This window comes from Rhagoletis zephyria, unplaced genomic scaffold (genome assembly GCF_001687245.7).
Source record: "Rhagoletis zephyria isolate East Lansing unplaced genomic scaffold, Rhagoletis_zephyria_1.1 Rzeph_scaffold_12845, whole genome shotgun sequence".
In the NCBI taxonomy this organism is placed as follows: Eukaryota; Metazoa; Arthropoda; class Insecta; order Diptera; family Tephritidae; genus Rhagoletis; species Rhagoletis zephyria.
In genome coordinates, this window is record NW_016169918.1 from 314 (window position 1) to 9,628 (window position 9,315).

At 35.6% G+C, this 9,315-nt stretch overlaps 1 long non-coding RNA gene across 1 annotated transcript; it reads right to left on the minus strand.

Annotated features, from left to right (window-relative positions):
* Nucleotides 1-3,892: 3,892 nt before the first annotated feature.
* LOC108377856 (uncharacterized) lies at nt 3,893-4,357 on the minus strand. The gene is made up of 2 exons (XR_001849365.1): nt 4,279-4,357; nt 3,893-4,205 (listed from the first exon to the last, which is right to left on the minus strand). It is a non-coding gene; the product is annotated as an uncharacterized LOC108377856 (long non-coding RNA).
* Between the last annotated feature and the right edge of the window lie 4,958 nt (nt 4,358-9,315).

A 9,315-nucleotide genomic window follows, 5' to 3' on the forward strand; every position in this document is an offset into this window, starting at 1 on the left:
CACCTTTTGCAGAGAACACCTTTCTGCGTAGGCGGCCTTCGGCCGCACTTAGGGTTTATAACCTTCACTACGTAGAATTCTCCTTTTTGTGTTGCCGAGAAAAGGGGGCGGAACACCTTTTGCAGAGAACACCTTTCTACGTAGGCGGCCTGCGGCCGCACTTAGGGATTATAACCCTCACTACGTAGAGTTCTTTCTATTGTATTGTTTTGTACGGTATGGCAACAGATCTTATGTGTCAGTTTGCAACCATGTGTTATTGTATCATGATTGTAAATATGGGTGCAATGTAATGTAATTACAAGTTAATAAAAGTTGGATTAAAGTGATTTATAGAAGATAAAATAAAATAAAAGTGTGTAAACCATTAGGTAGTGTTATGTGCATTTATATATATGAAAGTATGTGACAAATGCACTCTTTGATAAGGCAACGAAGTGGAACGTCTTAAGAAATTTTAACAACAAATAACTTATACAGGGTGTCCTAGAAGTAACGTGCCAAACTTCAGGGGAAGGTAGGTGGGGGGGTGAGCTCACGATAAACAAAAAAATTTCAGGTAAAAGTGTCACCGTTTTTGTAATATTTACATTTTTTCGAATTAAAAAAAAATCGTGCCTTTTCATGTGTTTTCTTTAACTGCAACTACAAACCGGGCAATACTTAGTAAATTTTTTATGTAAAATACTTCCAGATAGTTGCCTCTCCATACTCAAATGCAATGTAGTTAAAATATATTAACGAACCATCATAAAATTAGGACTATTTCTGGATTTTTAACTTTTTGATATTTTCTTCCCCAACTTTGACTATCTCGGGTGAAAAAAAAATGTACTGAGCTATAACTTTACATTACATAAAAAAATTGCTCATTTAATAAAGATTTCAGAAAGGTGCCACACTTACTGTTTTGAATATAAAAAAAAAAGTTATAGCCGCTTTTGTGGGTAAAGGACTGAGACACGCTAGAATGTATTTAATAGATTTAAATTGAATTTGCTCTTGTTACCGTCAAATGACATGCTAAATAGTACAAAGGTACATTATTACCTGCTCCTGACATTATTTTGTGTTACTTACCGGAATTAGTGAAAGTGGATTTTGTGAAATTGGACCCTTCGAACATTGTGTTATTAATACTATGACAGAGAACACGCAGTATACGTCGCATGAATATGCGGATATTCACCTAATTTACGGTGAAGCTTGCTGTAATGCCAGAGCTGCTCAAAGACTCTATGCAGAGCGATACCCCAATCGTCGACATCCGGGTCGAGAAGTATTCGCCCGGACCCATAGAGAAATATATGAAGGTAAGTGATTTTTACACCTTTCTTGTTTGCTTGCTTGTTAACTATAATTTTTCACTTTTTTAAGGTCGCATACCTGGAAGGCGTGGCGGCGAAACAGGACGTCCTGCAACGGTAGATGTTGAAGCTGTGTTAGAGGAAGTGGAACTAGGTCCATCGACTTCAGTGAGAATGATGGAAAGACGGACGGGAATACCAAAAACTACAGTTCACAAAGCTTTAAAAGACCATCGATTTCATCCCTACCACATTCAACGTGTTCAGGCTCTACAGGAAAGAGATTACCTGTCGAGGGTTAGATTTTGCCGTGAAATGTTGCGAATGCATGAATCAGACCCCAACTTTTTTAATAAAATAATTTGGAGCGATGAATCATCATGCAAACGTGATGGTTATTTTAATTTACATAACCTTCACAGTTGGCAGATATACAATCCTCACGAAATGAGAGAAGATCGTTCGCAGTACCGGTACAAAATAAATTTATGGTGCGGTATTTTTAATTGTCAGATATTGGGACCTGTGGAACTGCCGCCACCGTTCAACTCCCACAGTTATTTAAAGTTCCTTCAGGAACGGCTTCCAACTCTTTTAGAAGATGTACCCTTAAACCAGCGGCGAAGACTATGGCAGCAAAATGACGGATGCCCTGCTCACTACGGGCGTGAAGTAAGAGCTCATTTAGACGAAACTTATCCTCGCCGATGGATTGGACGATACGGGCCAATCACGTGGCCCGCTCGATCACCAGACCTGAATCCATTCGATTTTTTCTATTGGGTCTTAAGGACAAAATTTATTCAAAAATAATTCAAAACGAAGAGCATTTTCGGGAACAAATAAATGGAGCTGCTGCTGATAGCCCAATTGAGTTTAAGATCTGTAAAAGCGTCTTTTCTTAAAAGGTGCCGAGCTTGTATTAGAGTAGAAGGTCGCCAATTTGAGCATATTTTATCAATAAATGAATAAATTTTTCTTCAAACAACTCATGTATATCTCATTTCACGTGAACCCATCCTTCAAACAATATATTGATAGGTATAGCCCTTGTTATAGACTCTAGTCCGAATTCCGGTAAGTAACACAAAATAATGTCAGGAGCAGGTAATAATGTACCTTTGTACTATTTAGCATGTCATTTGACGGTAACAAGAGCAAATTCAATTTAAATATATTAAATACATTCTAGCGTGTCTCAGTCCTTTACCCACAAAAGCGGCTATAACTTTTTTTTTCTATTCAAAACAGTAAGTGTGGCACCTTTCTGAAATCTTTATTAAATGAGCAATTTTTTTATGTAATGTAAAGTTATAGCTCAGTATTTTTTTTCACCCGAGATAGTCAAAGTTGGGGAAGAAAATATCAAAAAGTTAAAAATCCAGAAATAGTCCTAATTTTATGATGGTTCCTTAATATATTTTAACTACATTGCATTTGAGTATGGAGAGGCAACTATCTGGAAGTATTTTACATAAAAAATTTACTAAGTATTGCCCGGTTTGTAGTTGCAGTTAAAGAAAATACATGAAAAGGCACGTTTTTTTTAAATTCGAAAAAATGTAAATATTTCAAAAACGGTGACACTTTTACCTGAAATTTTTTTGTTTGTCTCCGAGTGTATTTCTGCCATGAAAAACAGCTTCTCATAAAAATACAATCGCCGTTCGGAGTCGGGGTAAAACTATAGGTCCCTCCGCTGTGTGACAACATCAAGGCGCACGCCACAAATCGGAGGAGAAGCTCGGCCAAACACTAACATATGTGTAAGCGCCAATCTATTATTATTATCTACTTTTGTATTTCGTAATTTGTTTTGCTCTATACTTTTGTATCTGTTTTGGGGTTTTTTCACATCGTTTTACACCTTTACACAATTTCCTGTCGAGTGTCTCGCCCTATTGACGGTCAGCTGGCTCTCTTCGTTGCACAGGTAGTCGATAAGTTTTGACACTTTAGCGCTCGATCAGATGTCCTTAACTCCCTTTGACTACTCACTTCGCTCGTCGTACTCAATACAGATTCAGAGCAAATGCACGGGAAGTCAAATACACTAATTCACGGCTGCTTTCCAGTTGCAAGATAAAAACATAATTATGTAATTACACTGCAGTTCTTCATACATATGTATACACGTATTTCTCACTTATTTGATATTTTGTATTTGCTTTTGGTTTAAACGAAATTTCGGTTCTACGAACTTAATGATATGTACCTAATTGGAGACATTTTTTTAAACATACAAACTTGTTCTGTGTCCATAAGTACATATTGCTTTTGTAGTCGTATACATGAGCTTGTTTAATATGCTGAAGAGTTTTGTTTTAAATTGTATTTTAGCATAAAAAGTTTCTCTCCAGCTTCGAATTTCCAAAAACGGTGCGCCTAAAAATTTAATTTTTCTTTTGATTTATTTTGATGGGTTTAACATTCACTTTAATAATTTCTTAGATACTCTTGCGCGTTTTATTTTTCATCATGGAGCCACAGTCGTTTTGTATGACTGCCTGGCAGACAGCTAGAGACCGATACTAGCATACACCCACACATACAAATACAAATTCTTGAATATCACTTTTTCTTTGAACCTTTTTAGTTTTTCTTTGCTTCGCCACTAACGAACCGATCCGTACCTTGGCAATCCAATTCGATCCGAAGTAATCCGTGCGCTTGCTCCGCCGTCCAATGCTCAACTGAACTGAGTTACTCTTCGTAGACTCTAGTGAAACTCTACAAGATCTACTGCGATGTGTTGCCTTGCTTTTAGTTGGTTTGCCTGTTGCTCGCCGCTCCGCCTTGATGCGTTGAGGCATTGTGTCAGTGCATGCCTCATCTCAGTGCCTTGATTCTGACTTTTCACAAATCCAACCGGCGCGCCGCGATCACATGCGGTTTTTGCTACACATGCATTGTAGATAAGTAAACCTAAAATTAGTTTTGAGTTGCTTTATTATTGGCGGCACGTAGTTACCCGACAGGAAAATTCACCAGCAGCGGCTGGTGTGCTAATGGGTAATTTCCAAACATGATCAAATCGGCGTTTTCCCTTTTACACAGTTAGGCTTTCTGCACATTGGTCGTACAATCATAGTTTCTTCATCGTCACAATCATGATGCAAAGATTACATGACGACTACACTTTTGCATACGCGGTTGTGATATTTCAATTCATTTGTCGTCTAAAAATTCGTTTAGAGCAGGTGTTTTATGATTTTTTGGTTGATATTTTCGCGATATTTTTAAAGAAACCTGCCATTTTAAAATGAACTGTGCTGCAAAAATTCTAGACATAATTTTTCATTAATCTCTCTTCTTTCTTTTCCTGCAATGTGTTTTGTGCACGCATGCAAGGAATTTTTACAATTTTGTCATATTTGATAGTTAAACTCGCACATTTATTGAATTTTACACAAGTGTGCAGACCTCCATTGAAATTCATGTGCTCGGCTTAAAATTTCACGGCGAGACGATAACGCAACCATGATTGGACGACAAGCGTGCAGATAGCCTTAAGGCTGGTTTTCACTATGTCACTTTTTAACCGAATTAAAAAATACAAACAAAATTACATAAATTACATACAATAAATATGACCACACATTACCAAACCAAAGGGAAACCAGATTGCTTATGGGTTAACAAACGTGGATTTGTAATTGTTAACGAAAAATTATAATTGCATTTTAAAACACAACTGCTTTTAAATTGTTGAGCTCCACTGGTTTGAAGTTTATAGAGATGTTGTTCCAGTTTTAAAGTGTAACATTACCATTTAATAACCGATAGATAATATTGACTGAACAGATTCCCTCTGCTATTTTTCTGTATCTTTCAAATCAGTGTCAGCAGGGCAAATTAACGAATTAGTTACAACTCTAGAACAAATTTAATATAACTAAAAGCACGGCGGTAGTAAAAACTAGATAAATAATGGTTGTATTTTCGATTACGTTTTCCTTTAAACAAATTTTACATGCATTTGTAATTAAGTAAAAAAAAACTAAAATAAACAAGTAAAAAAGTTTAAGTTTGGGTGGAGCCGAACACCTTTCACCTTTCTGAAAACTGCCGTAACATGGTAAGAAGAGTGGTTCTACCCATATTTCTAACAATGTCGATATTGTGTTCAGTTATACTTAATGCCGGTTATTCAATGACTGATAAGCACAAATCGGAAGTAGAAGCTACGCTTAAATTCAACGACTGCTTTATCGATCACATGTTATATGCATGATGTCAAAAACGTCGATAATGGTGTCTAACCGGGAAGTAGACATTGAACAACCGGCCCTTAATGAGATAAACTTGCATAGTTAGATGTAGGCGGTATCACACCCACTTTCCCAAATTCTACAATAACACAGGTCCACAAAAAAAAATCGATGAAAGGTTCCTTTGACCAAACCTAGTCTGTTATACGTTTGGGGTCCCTGAACACGAATCTGAAGTCCGTTTTGCTTCATCACATCTAAATTTTTTTCTAACCTCAAAAAACATCTCCGATTTTCAAGGGTTTGTTGTTAGTATCAATTTTGAGTAAATTAGCGTCCTTGAATTTCGAAATGTCGAAGTTTCAAAAATTTCTGAAATTTACCGTTGTATGAAAATTGGAAGTAATTTTAGTCCGATTTCAATAATTTTTAACGTTTTGCTTTTATGTGGTAAGCGAAATAGTTGTACCAAGTTTGGTACATATTTATCGAACGGTTACCGAGATATACATACCTGGTCATAAGTGGGCGGTGCCACGACCATTAAATATTAACTTCTGTATTTACTGATTTATCGAAGATTTCGTATTTCTCTAAATTATCATTATATGGGATGTGGGCGTGGTTATTGTCAGATTTTCAAAATTTTCAGCCGATTGGTATGTTGTACCAAAGCTATCAACTGTGCCAAGTTTGGGAGAAATTGGTGTAGTGGTTACCAAAATATACACATGTAATCATAAGTGGGCGTGGCTACGCCCATTTTCCAAAAAATTTAAATATTCATATTTTACGTCTAAAAATCATTGTAAATATCAATTTTCAGTGAATAAGTTTCAGTAGTTACTAAAATATCGCAGTTAGCGTTATATTGGAAGTGGGCGTGGGACATACGGACGGACAGACAGACATGACTTGATCGACTTCTCTTTTCATTCTGATCATTTATGTATACATTTGTTTATATCTATCTAGAGTCGTTGTGGGCTGTTACAAACAACCGTTATGTGAACAAAGTTATAATACCCTTGTGCTCAAGTGCACTCGGGTATAAAAATTGTGATCTGGAGGGAAAAATCGTCAAAACGTCATTAAGCTAAAAAAATGTCAAAATGACGACGAAATCGTCAATTCGCCAACGCTGCGTATGTATGTACCTACATACATATTAGGGTGGACCGAAAATATATCAATTTTTCGATTTCGAAATTCGAATAGTGTGGCAAAATGTTGTAACATAAGCCTCAGATTTTCGAAAAATCTCTCAAATTATGGTTCTCTTATACTTTTTTTTAAAGATTTTCCAGAATTATTTAGCGTGTGGGTTTATCGCCCATTAAATTTTAGCATGATAGGCTGCAAGTGCTGAGTGGCAGTTTTTTTTATGACAGTGCCATGCAGTTTTCTATACAACTAAGTTACGGTTATTGCTCTTGGCGCAGTTCAACATAGATGTTTTAAAGTTTAAAGTTTAAACGAACCGATCTGTATTAAAATTGTTCCCTTTATTACCTCTGGTAATTAACCGATTCAAATGGATATACCGTTGTCAAGGTATAAAAAAAAACCTACATACCTTACGCGGGAGAGACTATCCTATTTAACAAACAAACCTATATTTTTCAATGTGGCAGCACATAGCGAAAAGCGAAGAAAGTGACAAAGAGCATACCCAACAAACATTTAGGCTTGAGCTCAACTTGAGGTTAAGTTGAGAACTAAGATATTTCTCAAATCTCCAACGTTGTTTCTCAACAGTACCTCAAGTGGGGATCAAAGCGTTCTCAACAAAAAGGGAATTTTTCTTTGTATGAAAAAAGGACTGTTTCTAAAGATGAGAAAATGCTAGTTCTCAACTTGAACTCCAATGTAATCCTCCAATTGGTCTCAAACATATCACTGAAATACTGAAATTGAAATAGTAAAATAACTTATACCTTTTTGATTGAAACGACATACATAGACGAATTTAAATATTAATTTTTCATTTTATTACTTCTTTTTAATTATGTAGTTAATCAATATCGTATTACGATAATTCGCTTCACAGTATACAGTCCGACAGTAATTTTTCCACTTGATTCACTTCGCGATTTATTTTCTTTCAAGATTATTTGAGGATATTTTGAGGATTATTTACTTTTTTGGTAATTTTCCTCTTTATATACCTTTCGTTTTTCACTTGATAATTAAAAATTTTGTTTCTCTATCACTTTTTACGTATCTGCGAGTCGGTTAGAGATGAGTTAGAGAATGATGTTGGATATCAACTTGAGAACTATGAATATCTCCAAGGTTGGAGATATATTTTTTTGGTGTTTATTGGGTAGCGACGAAAACAAAAAAGGGTGAGTGCAAGGTACTCATGTAGACTGATGTGTAAACATATGCGTACGGCAAAGCATAAAAGTACGTTTACATATAAATATAATAGGGGAATTCGCTCTTCTGTGTATTCGTTGTATGTTGTGTAATTGTATGATTTGTTGTTGCTAGCGGTACATCAAATACACATGCAACAATAACCACACGCTCGTCCAGTTACATTTACGTAGGAAACAGCGAATACACCGAAGCGCGAATTCCACTAATATCAATCAAAGCTCGTTAGCTGTCAAATTAGTTGTGCTTGTTATTCTCACAACTCGAGGAAAATTTAAGGTTCTTCTCGGTGCCACCAAGGTCACTTTTTTCTGCTACACATATTATGCTATTTAAATATATTTTAACTTAATATTTTATTAAAAATACCTTTACAAACCTCTTTTCCTTGCTAGCGTCATTTTTTGTTTACTGTTACATTTGACATTCCTCCTCTTCTTCGCAAGTGTAATCGATACAACTGGGTTGGACACCAAAAAGTTACCGGTTTAATCTGAGATCATATCTTACTAATCTTACTTATATTATAAATGTGAAAGTTTGTATGTTTGGATGTTTGGGAAATCATCACGCGGAAACGATTGCACGGATTTGCGTGTAATTTTGTACGCGGATAGCTTATGGGTCAGTGTGGTTAATAGGCTATTTTTTTAAGAGTTTCCACCTGTTAAAAAGTTTAATTGATTTAATATGCGGGAACGACTGAACGGATTTGCATGAAAATTTGAACATAGATAGCTTATGATCTATATAGATTGCAAAATAAGGTACTTTTATTAAGAGTTGCCACCTGTTAAAAAAGTTTAATTAAATTAATACGGGGAAACGACTGAATGGATTTGCATGAAATTTTGCAAGCAGATAGCTTATGACCTACAGTAGAAAATAGACCACAGATAGCTTATGACCTAGGTTGGAAAGTAGGCTGCTTTTTTTAAGAGTTACCACCCGTTAGAAATGTTTAATTTAATTAATACGAGGAAATGAGTGAACTGATTTGCATGGAAGTTTTCACACAGATAGCTTATGAGTAGGTTGAAAAATAGGCTACTTTTCTAAGAGTTACCGCCTGCAAAAATAGTTTAATTAAATTAATACGCGGAAAAGTCTGAACGGATTTGCATAAAATTTTGCAAGCAAATAGCTTATGACCTACACTGGAATATAGGCTAATTTTTTGGAAGAGTTGCCACCTGTTAAAAAGTTTTAATTAAATTAATACGCGGAAACGACAGAACAGATTTGCATGAAATTTCGCACAGAGATAGCTTATGACCTATGTTGGAAAATAGGCTACTATTTTAAGAGTTGGCACCTGTTAGAAAAGTTTAATTAAATTAATACTTGGAAATTACTGATCTGATTTGCATGAAAGTTTGCACACAGATAGCTTATGACCTAGGTTGGAAAATAAT